General features: G+C 36.9%; 1 long non-coding RNA gene across 1 annotated transcript; it reads right to left on the bottom strand.

Annotated features, from left to right (window-relative positions):
- Nucleotides 1-7,917: 7,917 nt before the first annotated feature.
- LOC117337889 lies at nt 7,918-8,566 on the bottom strand. Its single transcript, XR_004534911.1, has 2 exons — nt 8,385-8,566; nt 7,918-8,048 (listed from the first exon to the last, which is right to left on the bottom strand). It is a non-coding gene; the product is annotated as an uncharacterized LOC117337889 (long non-coding RNA).
- Between the last annotated feature and the right edge of the window lie 13,548 nt (nt 8,567-22,114).

Here is a 22,114-nt window from a genome sequence, read left to right as displayed (position 1 = left end):
ATAGAATACCTTTAACGTATATAATACCATAACGTATAGAATACCATAACGGATAGAATACCATAACGTATAGAATACCATTAACGTATAGAATACCATAACGTATAGAATACCATAACGGATAGAATACCATTATAGAATACCTTTAACGTATAGAATACCATTAACGTATAGAATACTATAACGGATAGAATACCATAACGTATAGAATACCATAACGAATAGAATACCATAACGTATAGAATACCATAACGTATAGAATACCATAACGTATAGAATACCATAACGGATAGAATAGCATAACGGATAGAATAGCATAACATATAGAATACCATAAAGTATAGAATACCATAACGGATAGAATACCATTGACGTATAGAATACCATTAACGGATAGAATACCATTAACGTATAGAATACCATAACGTATAGAATACCATAACGTATAGAATACCATAACGTATAGAATACCATAACGGATAGAATACCATAACGTATAGAATACCATAACGTATAGAATACCATAACGTATAGAATACCATAACGTATAGAATACTATTAACGGATAGAATACCATAACGTATAGAATACCATAACGCATAGAATACCATAACGTATAGAATACCATAACGTATAGAATACCAAAACGGATAGAATACCATAACGTATAGAATACCATAACGTATAGAATACCATAATGGATAGAATACCATAAAGTATAGAATACCATAACGTATAGAATACCATAACGGATAGAATACCATAACGGATAGAATACCATTAACGTATAGAATACCATAACGTATAGAATACCATAACGTATAGAATACCATTAACGTTTAGAATACCATAACGTATAGAATACCATAACGTATAGAATACCATAACGTATAGAATACCATAACGGATAGAATACCATAACATATAGAATACCATAAAGTATAGAATACCATAACGTATAGAATACCATTAACGTATAGAATACCATAACGTATAGAATACCATAACTTATAGAATACCATTGACGTATAGTAAACCAATAACGTATATAATACCATTATAGAATACCATTAACGTATATAATACCATTATAGAATACCTTTAACGTATAGAATACCATTATAGAATACTATTATAGAATACCATTATAGAATACCAATAACGTATAGAATACCATTATATAATACCATTAACGTATAGAATACCATTATAGAATACCATTCACGTATAGAATACCATTATAGAATACCATTAACGTATAGAATACCATTATAGAATACCATTAACGTATATAATACCATTAACGTATAGAATACCATTAACGTATATAATACCATTATAGAATAACTTAAACGTATAGAATGCCATTAACGTATAGAATACCATTATAGAATACCATTAACGTATAGAATACCATTAACGTATAGAATACCATTAACGTATAGAATACCATTAACGTATAGAATACCATTATAGAATACCATTGACGTATATAATACCATTAACGTATAGAATACCATTATATAATACCATTAACGTATATAATACCAATAACGTATAGAATACCATTATAGAATACCATAACGTATAGAATTCCATTAACGTATAGAATATCATAACGGATAGAATACCATTAACGTATAGAATACCATAACGGATAGAATACCATTAACGTATAGAATACCATTATATAATACCATTAACGTATAGAATACTATTATAGAATACCATTAACGTATAGAATACCATTATAGAATAACTTTAACGTATAGAATACCATTATAGAATACCATTATAGAATACCATTAACGGATAGAATACTATTAACGTATAGAATACCATTAACGTATAGACTACCATTAACGTATAGAATACCATTAACGTATAGAATACCATTAACGTATAGAATACCATTAACGTATAGAATAGTATTTTCTTTAAAATATTTTTTGTTTTGTTTTGCACTTCCACTCATTACTTGCTGTGTTTGCCTTCCTGTATCTCAGACTTGTGGGGTTAAAGGTAGTGGTCGCTCACCTGGTCGTTGCATTGGGTTCTTAATGGCCGCTGTCCTGCAAATAAAGATGAATAGCTCAAATATATTGAGACGCTTAATATCAACAGCTCAAATGTATTGAGACGTTTAATATCAACAGCTCAAATGTATTGAGACGTTTAATATCAACAGCTCAAATGTATTGAGACGTTTAATATCAACAGCTCAAATGTATTGAGACGTTTAATATCAACAGCTCAAATGTATTCTGACTTTTAATTGTCTTTTTATTAATGTCATGTTTGTATCGCTGAATCAACGCAAAAGTCTCTGCATTGTCCTCGGTTGGAGTCTGGTCTGGTTCTTGGTTCAATCCGGTCTGGTTCTTGGTTGGAGTCTGGTCTGGTCCTTGGTTGGAGTCTGGTTTGGTCATTGGTTAAGTCTGGTCTGGTCCTTGGTTCAATCCGGTCTGGTCCTTGGTTGGAGTCCGGTCTGGTCCTTGGTTGGAGTCCGGTCTGGTCCTTGGTTGGAGTCTGGTCTGGTCCTTGGTTCAATCCGGTCTGGTCCTTGGTTGGAGTCCGATCTGGTCCTTGGTTGGAGTCCGGTCTGGTCCTTGGTTGGAGTCTGGTCTGGTCCTTGGTTGGAGTCCGGTCTGGTCCTTGGTTGGAGTCCGGTCTGGTCTTTGGTTAGAGTCCGGTCTGGTCTTTGGTTGGAGTCCGGTCTGGTTCTTGGTTGGAGTCCGGTCTGGTCTTTTGTTGGAGTCCGGTCTGGTCTTTGGTTGGAGTCCGGTCTGGTCTTTGGTTCAAGTCCGGTCTGGTCCTTGGTTGGAGTCCGGTCTGGTCCTTGGTTGGAGTCCGGTCTGGTTCTTGGTTGGAGTCCGGTCTGGTCCTTGGTTGGAGTCTGGTCTGGTCCTTGGTTGGAGTCCGGTCTGGTCCTTGGTTGGAGTCTGGTCTGGTCCTTGGTTGGAGTCCGGTCTGGTCCTTGGTTGGAGTCCGGTCTGGTCTTTGGTTCAAGTCCGGTCTGGTCCTTGGTTGGAGTCCGGTCTGGCCCTTGGTTGGAGTCCGGTCTGGTCCTTGGTTGGAGTCCGGTCTGGTCTTTGGTTCAAGTCCGGTCTGGTCCTTGGTTGGAGTCCGGTCTGGTCCTTGGTTGGAGTCCGGTCTGGTTCTTGGTTGGAGTCCGGTCTGGTCCTTGGTTGGAGTCCGGTCTGGTCCTTGGTTGGAGTCCGGTCTGGTCCTTGGTTGGAGTCCGGTCTGGTCCTTGGTTGGAGTCCGGTCTGGTCCTTGGTTGGAGTCCGGTCTGGTCCTTGGTTCCTAAAGTCTCCCGAGTGACAGCGATGTATAGTTGTTCCAATCAATCAATTTATTTCTGACTAAAAAATCTAGCGTGATTTTCTGTGATCGATCATAGTTTGACTATAACATATTCAGCAAACTTAAACAAACGGATAAATGTATATATATTTATGTGCAGATTCCGTTATGTCTAGTTTGGTGTTTTTTAGTCTAGATATCTAATCAAACATCGATTGTGATATCGTCCGTGATTCCTAACAGTAGTATATCACACAGCTACATACAGCTGTAGTACAATGACCCATTAGGTCATACAGGTCACATATTAATGTAGGCAATCAATGCGATTTTGATGTAAGCATAGCAATCCCAAATACTTTACACTTACCTGTACAGGTGACATTAAACTTCATCAAAATTAAAGATGTTCACAAATCTTATAAACAAGACAGTTACATGACACTTTTAAGACATCAACACGTTTTGAGGAAAGTGTTGTTGCAGAAAGTTTTGGCACTGAATAGTATCAAATAGAATGATACTGATGACGTTGTTGTCGTCATATTTACATACACAGGTGATCACTATACACATACGGTCTTTATACACAGGTGATCACTATACACATATGGTCTTTATACACAGATGGTCACTATACACACACACTTATGGTCTTTATACACAGATGATCACTATACACATACGGTCTTTATACACAGATGATCACTATACACACACACTTATGGTCTTTATACACAGATGATCACTATACACACACGGTCTTTATACACAGATGGTCACTATACACATATGGTCTTTATACACAGATGATCACTATACACATACGGTCTTTATACACAGGTGATCACTATACACATACGGTCTTTATACACAGGTGATCACTATACACATACGGTCTTTATACACAGGTGATCACTATACACATACGGTCTTTATTCACAGATGATCACTATATACATATGGTCTTTATACACAGATGATCACTATACACACACACTTATGGTCTTTATACACAGATGATCACTATACACATACGGTCTTTATACACAGATGATCACTATACACAGATGATCACTATACACAGATGATCACTGTATACATACGGTCTTTATACACAGGTGATCACTATACACATACGGTCTTTATACACAGATGGTCACTATATACATATGGTCTTTATTCACAGATGATCACTATACACATACGGTCTTTATACACAGGTGATCACTATACACATACGGTCTTTATACACAGATGGTCACTATACACATATGGTCTTTATACACAGATGATCACTATACACATATGGTCTTTATACACAGATGATCACTATACACATACAGTCTTTATACACAGATGATCACTGTATACATACGGTCTTTATACACAGGTGATCACTATACACATACGGTCTTTATACACAGATGGTCACTATATACATACGGTCTTTATACACAGGTGATCACTATACAAATACGGTCTTTATACACAGATGATCACTATACACAGATGATCACTGTATACATACGGTCTTTATACACAGGTGATCACTATACACATACGGTCTTTATACACAGATGATCACTGTACACATACGGTCTTTATACACAGATGATCACTATACACATACGTTCTTTATACACAGGTGATCACTATACACATAGTCTTTATACACAGATGATCACTGTACACATACGGTCTTTATACACAGGTGATCACTATACACATACGTTCTTTATACACAGATGATCACTATACACATACGGTCTTTATACACAGATGATCACTATACACATACGTTCTTTATACACAGATGATCACTATACACATACGGTCTTTATACACAGATGATCACTATACACATACGGTCTTTATACACAGATGATCACTATACACATAGTCTTTATACACAGATGGTCACTATACACATATGGTCTTTATACACAGATGATCACTATACACAGATGATCACTATACACATACGGTCTTTATACACAGATGATCACTATACACATATGGTCTTTATACACAGGTGATCACTATACACATACGGTCTTTATACACAGATGATCACTATACACATAGTCGTTATACACAGGTGATCACTATTCACAGGTGGTCATTATACACAGGTGGTCACTATATACAGGTGGTCATTATACACACAGGTGGTCACTATATATATATATGGTTTTTATACACAGATTATCACTATATACAGATGGTCTCTATACACAGGTTGTCACTATCCACAGATGATCATCATAGACAGATGTTCTCTATACAAAGACAAGTGTTATAGATTGTTGGTCTTTCTACACAGGTGTTTTACCTGATGTTGCCCGGAGTTACAGGTCGAGATCATAATGTGATGACCAATACTTCAGACAAACATAGTATTATTGTAAATCATGGCAGATCCACATAGCGAATATTTTTGCTATCATGTTTTCAAAATGCAAAAATTGAACCAAAAGATGCTAACCTGTTAGGCAACAATGTTTATTTTGATGATTGTCTGTATCGTGATCTGCCTGAGCATAGATGAGTTAACCAAAAGGTGATTAGCTTAATCACTTGATTAGTGACAATCTCATTTCCCGGCTTTACTTAAAACTTGTTTGGATATATTCCTTTTAATAGTAGATAGAAAGAGACTGACGAATGGTATAGTTTCATAACATATTTGTCACTTTAGTTTAACCACAACTTATTTTATCAAGATTTTAGAATTGTTGCTAAATTTTAATTAGCCTGAAACAACTTGGCCCTGATGGCCATTGTTGTGATTGACAAGTATTTTTATAGAAAGTTAATCGTAATTTACAGGTGGTCTTTATATACAAACAGTCTTTATAGATAGGGGTCTTTATTGACAGGTGATCTTTATAGACAGGTGGTCTTTATAGACAAGTGATCTTTATTGACAGGTGATCTTTATAGACAGGAGGATCTTTATAGACAAGTGATCTTTATAGACAGGTGGTCTTTATAGACAAGCAGTCTTTATAGACAGGTGATCTGTATTGACAGGATGGTCTTTATAGACATGTGGTCTTTATTGACAGGTGGTCTTTGTAGACAAGTGGTCTTTATTGACTGTAGGGTCTTTATTGACAGGTGGTCTTGATAGACAGGCGATCTTTATTGACAGGAGGGTCTTTTTTGACAGGTGATCTTTATAGACAGGTGGTCTTTATTGACAGGAGGGGCTTTATCAAAAGATGATCATTATAGACAGGTGGTCTTTATTGACAAGTGATCTTTATAGACAGGTGGTCATTATTGACAGGAGGGTCTTTATTGACAGGTGGTCTTGATAGACAGGCGATCTTCATAGACAGGTGGTCTTTATTGACAGGAGGGTCTTTATTGACAGGTGATTTTTATAGACAAGTGGTCTTTCTTGACGTGTGGTCTTTATTGACAGGAGGGTCTTTATTGACGAATGTTCTTTATAGACAGGATGTCTTTATATACATGTGGTCTTTATAGATAGGGGTCTTTATAGACAGGATGTCTTCATTGACAAGTGGTCTTTATAGACAGGTGATCTTTATAGACCGGAGGTCTTTATTGACAGGTGATCTTTATAGACAGGATGTCTTTATAGACAGGAGGATCTTTATAGACATGTGGTCTTAATAGACAGTTCTTTATGGACATTGTTGGCATTTAGTGATTGTCCCAATAAGGCAAGGATCCTTTTTGCTACATTTGTGTAATATTTTGAATGTTTTTTTTCTCTCTTTTTTATATTTACAGTTATAACATATATTTTATCTGTAGTGCATAACCTACAAACATATATAACCATGCTGTTGATGGAATTTTAGTGCAATCTCATGTATCATGCGTATATACTGTAAAAATGTTTGAAAGATGGAGTTACCTTCATACCTGATATAAGTACGGGTCAGGTTTCATACAGAAATGATGACAGTTGTAGATAATGATATGAAAAAACTCAGCTTTTATTTCATGTTGTAATTTATGAGCTTAAATCAGCATTAGTTGTAGGGAGTACCTGTGTATTTGTGATAAAATCATAACACAAGTAGAACAGAAAGCAGAATTTCTCACTAAAACAACAGCATGATGTCCCTTACTTTTCACTCAAACACTGCACGGCATTCAGGTAAAATGCTCCATGGTTTTTCGAAGAATTATATCATTAAAAAACACACTGCCTAAAAATAAAACCCTGCCTAAAATTAAAACACTACCTAAAAATGAAAGTCATCTTTTTTCCAAAGACTTATCAGGGTCCAATGTCTGTTTGTTATACAATGAAATCAACCAGAGGAAACTACATTGTTAAACCAACCAGAATAGCCACATGTTGAAATGTTCAATCACTAGCCATCTCTTTGATGATTTGTTCACTGAAAAAAAAAATCATGTAGAAGAATTGTATAATTTTATCCAATGACGCCTCGGTTTTCTCTTTGATCTTTTGTTGGCGATATATTGCATACTATGTGATATTTCAAATATCACATATGTGATATCTGAAATATCACATGGCATTTCTGATTGGTCCATGCCTCAGTCTTGAGGCGGGGCCAATTTCAAATGTAGGCGTGACAAATGAACAAAGACAGGAAATGCATTTCAAACAAAATTTAATGAAATACGAGTGCCGTTTAGAAATTTTCCGTCTTCTTTCTTCACCTTGTATGCACGTACAGCCCTGCTGCGATGTACCGTTCTGTCCATAATGAGTTGTTCATCAAAACCTGACCAAACAGAATATAAAACCCTGTTCATATTTTATTAAGTAAAATCTATTTTAACAGGTCAGTAAAAAAAAGCATACATTACATGATTACATATAAAATTTCAGTCATTTAAAATGTAACAATATACTTTCGTTGCACAAAAATCCTATCATAAACAAGATAGTGATGAAAATGATAACAAGACGAGTGGATAAAAATACCGATTAACCGATTCATTGATTTCTTTAAACAATTTCACTGATTTTGAAAGGATTTTGTGACATTGTGAACGTCGAAATTTACGAAAAATATTTCATTTCACAATTTGTTCAAACGATATGATTTTAGACTTACCTGCTTGGTAAAGGGAAGTAGCGCAGGACCTCTTTCCGGAATGGTTTATGTAATTTCCCTCGAATCCTGCAGCCTTTCACATGTTTTTCACATTACCATTCAGTTCATTTACAACAATTGGCTGAGTTAATTCCTTGGTATCAACTATTCCAATGTCAGTAGCTACCGTGTCACTATCAAGTTCATACCACAGGTGCCTGACTCGTTTTATAAAATAATAACATATAGAGTACATATAAATGAGAAAGGTTCTGAACTCCCCCAGGCTTGAAATCTGATGTATTTATTTCTAAGTACCGTAGCTTCGGTTGTATTGGGTGGATTTTTTCGAAGTAGGACTTAAATTGAAGAGAAATGGTCAATCTTTAAAATAAGCCATAACATGTTGTCGATTTCTCGATATTAGTTTACGAAATCGGACGCGAAACTTCAAAATCCCCTCGATTTTGTTTAGTCGGACAAGTTGACGTATCGGGGTCACCACACTTTGACTCTATTGGACATAGCTTTAAATACGAAGTCCACGGGTTAATCAAGAGGTACGCTTCATCAATTCACCGAATACAACTGTTACATACACTTACTTTATGTATACGAGCACCCTATCGACGGCCCCGGGACTTTTTATGCATACTGATAGCAGATTTTCCCCTTGAGTAGCCATGTTGTGTTAGTCGCGGTAAATTTGAACAAGCATTCTGATTGGTTAAACACATTTCTATAACCAATCAGAATGCTTGATAACAAGGCTAAATGTCTTAATGACTAGGCCGGTGTCAAGTATAATATGTACCTCCTACAGAGAAAGTATCCGAAAACTTTGTATACCCTACCAAAATGTACCCCTCTACCAAAATGTACCCCCACCAAAATGTACCCCCCACCAAAATGTACCCCTCTACCAAAATGTACCCCCTACCAAAATGTGCCCCCTACCAAAATGTACCCCTCTACCAAAATGTACCCCCACCAAAATGTACCCCTCTACCAAAATGTACCCCCTACCAAAATGTACCCCCTACCAAAATGTGCCCCCTACCAAAATGTACCCCACTACCAAAATGTACCCCCTACCAAAATGTACCCCCTACCAAAAGGTACCCCCTACCAAAAGGTACCCCCTACCAAAATGTACACCCTACCAAAATGTACCCCCTCTACCAAAATGTACCCCCTACCAAAATGTACCCCCCTCCTACCAAAATGTATCCCCTACCAAAATGTATCCCCTACCAAAATGTACCCCCTACCAAAATGTACCCCCTCTACCAAAATGTACCCCCCGTACCAAAATGTATCCCCCTACCAAAATGTACCCCCTACCAAAATGTATCCCCTACCAAAATGTACCCCCTCTACCAAAATGTATCCCCTACCAAAATGTACCCCCGTACTAAAATGTACCCTTCCCTACCAAAATGTACCCCCTACCAAAATGAACCCCCTCTACCAAAATGTACCCCCCTACCAAAATGTACCCCCTACCAAAATGTACCCCCTCTACCAAAATGTACTCCGTACCAAAATGTATTTCCCCGTACCAAAATGTACTTCCTTACCAAGATGTGGCCCCCTACCAAAAAATACCCCCTACCAAAATATACCCTCTCCCTACCAAAATGTACCCCCCTACCTATAAGTGCCCCCTACCAAAATGTACCCCCTACCAAAATGTACCCCCCCCCCCCCCACCAAAATGTACCCCCCTACCAAAATGTACCCCCTTCCAAAATGTACTCCCCTACCAAAATGTACCCCCCCTACCAAAATGTATCCCCCCTCCTACCAAAATGTACCCCCCTACCAAAATGTTCCCCCTACCAAAATGTACCCGGTCTAACGTTTGCCCCAGGGGTATAACTTTACTATATTTAACGTGTTTGATTTATATTGGATTTCATTCAAACTTTGTTAATATTATCAGCATTGGAAGACAGCTCAATGGTATGTAAATATTGGCCCTGACTGATCACCTGGGTTAATGGGCGCGGCCAAAAAGGGTCAAATTAACTGAAATTAAAAAAAAAAACAAAAAACAAAAAACAACAAAAGACCCAAATAAGGAGGTTTACCAAAATTATGAATTTCATAACCTTGGGGTCTCACGTTTGCCCCTGGGTAGGATAGGTACACTTTACTGTAGTGTATGGGGAAATCACCTTTTGGACTATCATTTGTTGGATTTCCTTTGAAATTGATTTCAAGATTAGCAGTTTGGGAAGGCAGTTTGATGGTATGCAAATGTTGGCGTGACTGACCACCAGGAGCTGATGGGCAGAGTCAAAAGGGTCAAATTGTCAGAAATATTTCAAAGCCCATGGGCCTCTTGTTAATTATGATATAAAGTTGTGTTTGGTGAGTTGGGACTCCTTGGTACGTACATTATTCCACCTAATACCTATGTCAGTCAAGTCAATATATAAACTTTAAATGATAATTATTATCTGTGTCATCCTGGCAGTTTATCTTATCGATTTGAGGTTTAACCTTAAATCACCAAAATTAATTAATGAGGACATTTTTATAAGATTTCCGGATCTATAGCACCAGACCCATAACAAACTTCGGCACCTTGTTTTGTCTTTAGCCTCTCCATAGTGTCCGTGTATTATCTCATTTCAATGGAAAGCAAATAGATAGAAAAAAGAAAGAAATGTGAATATTTGTTGCCTGGTAACTTTTCCCATGTATAATCTGATGTTTATTGTGTATTAAAAAAAAATGAAGAAAATGTTACTAGTTGAAAAAAAAACCAAGATAACCACTTGTGGGAAGAGTATAGGAAATGAGACATGCTGGGGAACAGATAAAGCTGTATCGAAGCTTCTACATCAGAACTGAACATGTTGATATTACTGGACCAAATATCAACAGATTCTCGGCTGGTGTTCTAGTAACTCTACCCATAATGCAACAGCTAAATTGGTGTTCTATTGATATTTTTTCATCCATATAATTCAAGGAAACCCCCCTCATTCTCACTGATGGATTGATCCAGCCCTTTAGTGTGTATGTTATATTTTGGCCTAAAAGGTGTGACAGGTTGTTACGACACGTCGAGCTAGTGATGTCATTTGGTTAATTGTGAAGTTGTGAAGATGTTCAACCCTTTACACTGTAGATTAGCACTATGTAGAAGATAGAGACTTGAGATAGAGACTCTGGTCTCTGCTGATGGCGGAGATACAAAATAATCCAAACAGATAAAATGTCAGCAACAGTACGCTGACTCGGCAGTAGAACGGCTCCAATATTTGAAAAAAAAAAATGAAAAAAAACCCCAACAATGGTAGGATGATTGTTATCTATCAATACTAAACAGTTAATATGTCTCTTTCAAAAGTTGTAGTTAGATTTGTAAATATTATGATGAGAAAGTTGTCATCAAGTGAATTAGGTTTCTCAATTTGTCATCTCTTGACGTTCACTTGATTCATTTCTTAGCAATTTATACTGTAGGCTGTGTTCGTCTTAGGATAGGATTTTACAATAAATACAAACATTTTATTGTGAATTACTGAAAAATTTGTAACTGGCGTATCCTTGATTAACTTTTGAAGATTTAATTATCAATTCAAATATAAAACAACTAATTACCTTCGTTGTTCAGTTGACCTAGTTTAACTCTACCGTAGGTTTGGTCACCTGACTTGTATCAGAGGAAATTCTGATATAAAGAAACTGAATTAGCAGGTCTGTGTTATTAAACAATAAGTTTCATTTACAGAGATTTGTGATATAAAGCGGAATATTATATAAACAATGACATGTGAGATTAATCAACATGTCATATCAACTGTTTGTTTTCTAGGTTTATTGCCCTTTGAACAGCCAGGGTCATTATAGGCGGGGGGTATCCGTGTAGTTGTTGGTGACTACATCACGTCACATATAGGAAGCTAAACTTTGACTTCTCAATAAATAAGAGACCCGGAGACTTGACGCTGAACCTGTAGCATGCTAGCAGAATGACCCTTACCTACACTCAATGTCACAGAGGTTAAATGTGTTAAACATGCACTGACATATTGGGCAAGTAGTGTGCTGGAATGAAGGGTACAAAACTAGTAAACCTAGCCTTCTCTCATAGTGGTAATCTACATAAATAGATCAACTTCAAAGTGACATTAGAGTGATACAGACACATTGGGTGACTAATGTAGCCATAACTCACGTCACGTGGGCAGCTTTTAGACATGTCCTTTTCTCATTTAACAATTAGTTATTATTTTTTTTAATATACTGAAAAATGACATTTACAATTTATCTGAAAATATATCACTAGCTTCCTGCTGTTTTATGAAGGTATGTAGGAGTTCGGGATGTGACATGTTCTCAGTTCCACCCAGACAAGGACTTTAGGAGACAACATAGTGTCTATACCATCAGATTGAGATGTAGATCCTTGTCTGTCTCTACATGATCTCCTCGCCATTAAACAAGTCATTACATACACCAGTACTGTGTAATACCTGTCAGCTGTAAGAAGTCTGGAGGTTCATATTTCTGGCCACTATTGTTCCCCGTATTCTATGGGGGTATTTGCCTTTGCAAGTTTTTTTAATCGGATACATTTCCCCAAGATCGGAGGTACTCAAAAACGACTTGTATTTATAAACACTACCTACTGGACCACCGCCATGGCGAATTTATGACGGTGTCTTCCCTTTGTAGTATCCGAGCAGTATACTTTATTCGACCGTTACAGCCATAAGATTCACACGTTGTTTTATTTCAATCAATCGAGCAGTATAAACACACCCTGTGGTAACCTAGACAGATCACCGTAGACAAGTTCTTTAGTCAACCCAACAAAACCTTTCTATCATTTTCAACAAAAAACTTTCATCCCAATTTCTAACAGAGCTTTTTTTTAAACTTTCATTTTAATGACATTAATATTCCAGGTCACTATTTGTAAAACCAGATTATTCAATATCAAAAGAAGTACATAACCAGTTATCTGACTACATGTAATTGAAAATTTTCGTTAAAAACCGTGATTTTTTCGGTATTTTTGATATTTTTCGGTGTTTTCATGACACAGTAGAACAGTACTATAGTTACCATGATACAATAGAACAGTACTATAGTCACCGTGATACAGTAGAACAGTACTATAGTCACCGTGGTACAGTAGAACAGTACTATAGTCACCGTGATACAGTAGAACAGTACTGTAGTCACCGTGATACAGTAGAACAGTACTATAGTCACCGTGATACAGTAGAACAGTACTATAGTCACCGTGATACAGTAGAACAGTACTATAGTCACCGTGATACAGTAGAACAGTACTATAGTCACCGTGATACAGTAGAACAGTACTATAGTCACCGTGATACAGTAGAACAGTACTATAGTCACCGTGATACAGTAGAACAGTACTGTAGTCACCGTGATACAGTAGAACAGTACAATAGTCACCGTGATACAGTAGAACAGTACTATAGTCACCGTGATACAGTAGAACAGTACTATAGTCACCGTCATACAGTAGAACAGTACTATAGTCACAGTCAAAGAGTAGAACAGTACTATAGTCACCGTGATACAGTAGAACAGTACTATAGTCACCGTGATACAGTAGAACAGTACTATAGTCACCGTGATACAGTAGAACAGTACTATAGTCACCGTGATACAGTAGAACAGTACTATAGTCCCCGTCATACAGTAGAACAGTACTATAGTCACCGTGATACAGTAGAACAGTACTATAGTCACCATGATACAGCAGAACAGTACTATAGTTACCGTCATACAGTAGAACAGTACTATAGTCACCGTCATATAGTAGAACAGTACTATAGTCACCGTCATACAGTAGAACAGTACTATAGTCACCATGATACTGTAGAACAGTACTATAGTCACCGTCATACAGTAGAACAGTACTATAGTCACCGTGATACAGTAGAACAGTACTATAGTCACCGTGATACAGTAGAACAGTACTATAGTCACCGTGATACAGTAGAACAGTACTATAGTCACCGTGATACAGTAGAACAGTACTATAGTCACCGTGATACAGTAGAACAGTACTATAGTCACCGTGATACAGTAGAACAGTACTATAGTAACCGTCATACATAAGAACAGTACTATAGTCACCGTGATACAGTAGAACAGTACTATAGTCACCGTGATACAGTAGAACAGTACTATAGTCACCGTGATACAGTAGAACAGTACTATAGTCACCGTGCATACAGTAGAACAGTACTATAGTCACCGTCATACAGTAGAACAGTACTATAGTCACCGTGATACAGTAGAACAGTACTATAGTCACCGTCATACAGTAGAACAGTACTATAGTCACCGTGATACAGTAGAACAGTACTATAGTCACCGTGATACAGTAGAACAGTACTATAGTCACCGTGATACAGTAGAACAGTACTATAGTCACCGTGATACAGTAGAACAGTACTATAGTCACCGTGATACAGTAGAACAGTACTATAGTCACCGTGATACAGTAGAACAGTACTATAGTCACCGTGATACAGTAGAACAGTACTATAGTCACCGTGATACAGTAGAACAGTACTATAGTCACCGTGATACAGTAGAACAGTACTATAGTCACCGTGATACAGTAGAACAGTACTATAGTCACCGTGATACAGTAGAACAGTACTATAGTCACCGTGATACAGTAGAACAGTACTATAGTCACCGTGATACAGTAGAACAGTACTATAGTCACCGTGATACAGTAGAACAGTACTATAGTCACCGTGATACAGTAGAACAGTACTATAGTCACCGTGATACAGTAGAACAGTACTATAGTCACCGTGATACAGTAGAACAGTACTATAGTCACCGTGATACAGTAGAACAGTACTATAGTCACCGTGATACAGTAGAACAGTACTATAGTCACCGTGATACAGTAGAACAGTACTATAGTCACCGTGATACAGTAGAACAGTACTATAGTCACCGTGATACAGTAGAACAGTACTATAGTCACCGTGATACAGTAGAACAGTACTATAGTCACCGTGATACAGTAGAACAGTACTATAGTCACCGTGATACAGTAGAACAGTACTATAGTCACCGTGATACAGTAGAACAGTACTATAGTCACCGTGATACAGTAGAACAGTACTATAGTCACCGTGATACAGTAGAACAGTACTATAGTCACCCGTGATACAGTAGAACAGTACTATAGTCACCGTGATACAGTAGAACAGTACTATAGTCACCGTGATACAGTAGAACAGTACTATAGTCACCGTGATACAGTAGAACAGTACTATAGTCACCGTGATACAGTAGAACAGTACTATAGTCACCGTGATACAGTAGAACAGTACTATAGTCACCGTGATACAGTAGAACAGTACTATAGTCACCGTATACAGTAGAACAGTACTATAGTCACCGTCATACAGTAGAACAGTACTATAGTCACCGTCATACAGTAGAACAGTACTATAGTCACCGTCATACAGTAGAACAGTACTATAGTCACCGTCATACAGTAGAACAGTACTATAGTCACCGTGATACAGTAGAACAGTACTATAGTCACCGTGATACAGTAGAACAGTACTATAGTCACCGTCATACAGTAGAACAGTACTATAGTCACCGTGATACAGTAGAACAGTACTATAGTCACCGTCATACAGTAGAACAGTACTATAGTCACCGTCATACAGTAGAACAGTACTATAGTCACCGTGATACAGTAGAACAGTACTATAGTCACCGTGATACAGTAGAACAGTACTATAGTTACCGTGATACAGTAGAACAGTACTATAGTCACCGTGATACAGTAGAACAGTACTATAGTCATCGTCATACAGTAGAACAGTACTATAGTCACCGTGATACAGTAGAACAGTACTATAGTCACCGTGATACAGTAGAACAGTACTATAGTCACCGTGATACAGTAGAACAGTACTATAGTCACCGTGATACAGTAGAACAGTACTATAGTCACAGTCATAGAGTAGAACAGAACTATAGTCACCGTGATACAGTAGAACAGTACTATAGTCATCGTGATACAGTAGAACAGTACTATAGTTACCGTGATACAGTAGAACAGTACTATAGTCACCGTGATATAGTAGAACAGTACTATAGTCACCGTGATACAGTAAAACAGTACTATAGTCACCGTGATACAGTAGAACAGTACTATAGTCACCGTGATACAGTAGAACAGTACTATAGTCACCGTGATACAGTAGAACAGTACTATAGTCCCCGTCATACAGTAGAACAGTACTATAGTCACCGTGATACAGTAGAACAGTACTATAGTCACCATGATACAGCAGAACAGTACTATAGTTACCGTCATACAGTAGAACAGTACTATAGTCACCGTCATATAGTAGAACAGTACTATAGTCACCGTCATACAGTAGAACAGTACTATAGTCACCGTGATACAGTAGAACAGTACTATAGTTACCGTGATACAGTAGAACAGTACTATAGTCACCGTCCTACAGTAGAACAGTACTATAGTCACCGTGATACAGTAGAACAGTACTATAGTCACCGTGATACAGTAGAACAGTACTAAAGTCACCGTGATACAAAAGAACAGTACTATAGTCACCGTGATACAGTAGAACAGTACTATAGTCACCGTGATACAGTAGAACAGTACTATAGTCATCGTCATACAGTAGAACAGTACTATAGTCACCGTCATACAGTAGAACAGTACTATAGTCACCGTCATACAGTAGAACAGTACTATAGTCACCGTGATACAGTAGAACAGTACAATAGTCACCGTGATACAGTAGAACAGTACTATAGTCACCGTGATACAGTAGGACAGTACTATAGTCACCGTGATACAGTAGAACAGTACTATAGTCACCGTGATACAGTAGAACAGTACAATAGTCACCGTGATACAGTAGAACAGTTCTATAGTCACCGTGATACAGTAGAACAGTACTATAGTCACCGTGATACAGTAGAACAGTACTATAGTCACCGTGATACAGTAGAACAGTACTATAGTCACCGTGATACAGTAGAACAGTACTATAGTCACCGTGATACAGTAGAACAGTACTATAGTCACCGTGATACAGTAAAACAGTACTATAGTCACCGTGATACAGTAGAACAGTACTATAGTCACCGTGGTACAGTAGAACAGTACTATAGTCACCGTCATACAGTAGAACAGTACTATAGTCACCGTGATACAATAGAACAGTACTATAGTCACCGTGATACAGTAGAACAGTAATATAGCCACCGTGATACAGTAGAACAGTACTATAGTCACCGCGATACAGTAGAACAGTACTATAGTCACCGTCATACAGTAGAACAGTACTATAGTCACCGTGATACAGTAGAACAGTACTATAGTCACCGTGATACAGTAGAACAGTACTATAGTCACCATGATACTGTAGAACAGTACTATAGTCACCATGATACAGTAGAACAGTACTATAGTCACCGTGATACAGTAGAACAGTACTATAGTCACCGTGATACAGTAGAACAGTACTATAGTCACCCTGATACAGTAGAACAGTACTATAGTCACCGTCATACAGTAGAACAGTACTATAGTCACCGTGATACAGTAGAACAGTACTATAGTCACCGTCATACAGTAGAACAGTACTATAGTCACCGTCATACAGTAGAACAGTACTATAGTTACCGTCATACAGTAGAACAGTACTATAGTCACCGTGATACAGTAGAACAGTACTATAGTCACCGTGATACAGTAGAACAGTACTATAGTCACCGTCATATAGTAGAACAGTACTATAGTCACCGTCATACAGTAGAACAGTACTATAGTCACCGTCATACAGTAGAACAGTACTATAGTCACAGTCATAGAGTAGAACAGTACTATAGTCACCGTGATACAGTAGAACAGTGCTATAGTCACCGTGATACAGTAGAACAGTACTATAGTCACCGTGATACAGAAGAACAGTACTATAGTCACCGTGATACAGTAGAACAGTACTATAGTCACCGTCATACAGTAGAACAGTGCTATAGTCACCGCCAGGCGCGAAGCCAGACCCAAATATAAGTTATGGTTGTGAAATATGCGGATTTCAATAAGTCCCGGATGTAGAGAAAGAACATATTAATTTTTGTAAAACAATGCTTGTTGTACGTAAAAGTAACGACTTGGTTTATCTGTGTTAAGACTGCTACGACAAATTACAATTATAAAATATTGTATAAAATTGAGAAACTCTCGAAATTGTATTCTACAGTATTGTTATGACGACATGATAGAAAATACTGATAGATGGATGTTGAATATTAAAGAGGAATTATATAGAATAGGTTAAGGATATATATGGGAATCACGAAATGTTGACATTTATGAAATTCAAATTACAATGCAAGACATTTTTGCTATATACATGTATATACAAGAGCGTGTAGAAAAAATTCGTTTGTCCTCTAGAGAAATTTCATATCAACATATTTACAACAAGTTGTAGTTTACAGAATTATCTGAAAAAGTCCGTTTCATTTGAATACTTGAGAGAAATAGCTAAAATTTGACTATCGTCACACACTCTAAATATCAAAAGGTAGATATCATTACATTGAGCGACACCAAACAGTTTATCATTGATGTGACATGAATGATATTGAAGACGAGTTCCAGTTTGTATTAGTGTGTCCTTGTCTTGCAAATTAAGAAATAAATTCTTGAAACAGTATTATGTAACGAGTCCAAGTGTATACAAACTAGTGGAATTACTTTCTACGAATAGCCCTAAAGAATTGACAACTTTGGGTGAATATATAAAACTTCCTAATAGGAAAAGGATAGAGTTATTAACTCAAATCTTTGTTCATGTGTACACATACTTTTTAATATGTAATTACATGACATTTTATATGTAATTAAATAGTTATAATTACATGAAACTATGATGTAACGAATATATAAATACACTCACCAATAATTGTGATTTTGTGAATTACACTTGTATATTGAATAATATGTCTGTACTCTAAACTAATGAGCTAATTCGCTCAAAGTGTTAAAGAACTTGAACTTGAACTTGGATGCCCTGTTAAATTATCAAACCTTGCAAGCCTGTACGCACGTACTTTGTTTACATACAATCCGAAAACTATTCGGGCCTTTCTGGTGATGAAACAAAAACAAAGTAACATGTACTTCGTCGGTTATAATTAGTAGCGGTTGACGATGAAATATGTATTGTAATGGCCGTTTTATTAGTTGTTGATAAAACAAAGTAACATGTATTTTGTCGGTTACATCAGCTGTTAGTGTAACGATGAAAACTGTATTATAATGCCAGTTGTATTAGTTGTGGATTTACCGAAGTAATGTGTACCAAAGTAACGTGTACTATGTCAGTTACGATGATGATCAACAAATCTTTAACAACTTTAACTTATTCTTTGTCTTTTTTTTTCGTATTCCTTTCATGCAATTTTGGACTAAATTCATTTTCCTAACGAACTGTCATTATATGCATACAATTATTCATTCATACAGTAAAATTTCAGACATATCACAAAGTCTGAAATATCGCTATTCAAGTAATTATGGTATTGGGAATCTGTAATCATGGTTTAATACTATAAGTACAGTGTACTTACAAATTTTATTGTCAGTTTTCCCGAAATTAAAGCCACCTATTCCCAAAGAAATGTTTCCATTTCGAGCTCTTTATAGTTTATAGACTTAATACATACTTAACAAATTATCGCGAATAAAAAACTGGAGGAAACGTGTATTTATGAAAGTATACGGGGTCCGACAGATCAAGTTTCTATGCGAAATAATCCGAAATGCAACGGGCGGGTTTTCAGTCTATACAAAATGGCGGGACGTCGAATGCGCGAGTCTGCCAAAACAGACAGATTCTGCCAAAATGAAATGTAAAAGCGACTGGAATCGGCAAAACCCGAGTATTTACTTAGGAAAGGAAATGATTCGTTGGAACTTAGCAGAGAAGAAAAGGGAATAGACTCGAATTCCGATTTTGCCGGACGTCTATTGGATTGCTGGTTAGCCATTGTCAACTCACCGATCTAAGACGTTATCGATGTTTTGTTGGATGCATATTGCTATATTTTAAAATTAAGTATTTAAATGTATCTTTGTTTCTTTTGTTGAGTTATTACGCGAAAATTCTGTTTAAATGAAAGCATTCTTAGACAAAGTTCACTTATACTCGATATGTCAACAACAGCCATATGTATGTGTGTAAGTTGTGCAGTGCACGTTCTAAAGCCTCGTTCTCGGCTCCGTAACAAATCTCGCGATAAAAGGGTCCCATGTTTGATTGGCACTTTTGCAATCGGTGGATTAATGTTTAATGACAAGAGATACCATCTACTCAATACCTGAATCAGAATATGGCGGGTTTCTTTAAACTTAGTAGAGTTCGGCCAAATTCTTCATTCTTTCAGATTCAATTAATCTTATAGAGTTGAGAGTCGGAAGAGTACTTAACTTTCTCAATCCAATGACCAGAGTAAAACGCTTCAAAATGTTGCAGTGTCCGTCTAACATTCATTTCTTCCTTGAAACTACTTCACAAAATCAAAAGGCTCTAAATTAGTTACATTTGAATGGTGTGTTCATGTAATGGAAGTCAACATAGCTTGCTGGAACAAGTTAACATCATCCATATTCAATGTCATAACTGTGTAAACACCTTAAAACGGCCTTTGACTAACTAAACTATATATATTGGGTCATTGGTATATACTGGGATGACAAAATTTATTGACATGAATATACCCAGCCTACTCGACAGTGGAATGATGTGATAATCAGCTGATCAAATGATCTAGATCAACTTTATAGTTGCTTTGGAAGCAGGTGAGCGATACAGGCCTAATTGGCCTCTTGTTCTCTTCTAAATGTATTAAACAAAATTAAAGAACTATGAAAATATTATTTTACCAGATCCAAATGATATTAAAAATGATGTATTATGTATTGGTTAGCTTGTAATGATAAACTGTAATAAGAAAAAAACTGAACAGAAACAACATAATTATCTCCACACAATTAGAGCTTGGGTTTATAAGCCACCTGGGACGGGATCAATATGGGGAGTACAAACTCTTCAAAACCAAAAATTCTCCTAAAATTCTTTCAACAGCTGGCTGTTTTAATAACACATGAGAACAGGGAAAGTGGCGACATAATTAAATGTGCCGTTGTTTACTGAAGGGGATGCACTGCTTATAAACGAACCTGTTCGATTGAGGAGCAAAACATCACCAATCAACAGGTGTGCTTACAAAGGTAGCATCATTCTGTAAACAAATTGTATTTCACTGATAACTAGGTAACAAACCTTAGCGGTTGGGAGACGTAAACACTCAGAGTGATAGCTCTTGTTTAATATAACGTCATCATTATAGTGGTAAAACCTGGAACTGTGGGAATTTTGACATATGAAGAAATATCTGGTTAAATCTCAACACAACACATCACAACACAACACAACACAACACATCACAACACAACACAACACAACACAACACAACACATCACAACATATCACAACACAACACAAAACAACATATCACAACACATCACAACACAACACAACATATCACAACACATCACAACACATCACAACACAACACAACATAACATAACATATCACAACACAACACAACACATCACAACACAACATATCAAAAACCATCACAACACAACATAT

Source organism: Pecten maximus, chromosome 11 (assembly GCF_902652985.1).
Source record: "Pecten maximus chromosome 11, xPecMax1.1, whole genome shotgun sequence".
NCBI lineage: Eukaryota > Metazoa > Mollusca > Bivalvia > Pectinida > Pectinidae > Pecten > Pecten maximus.
This window is presented reverse-complemented; position numbering and strand designations above follow the sequence as displayed.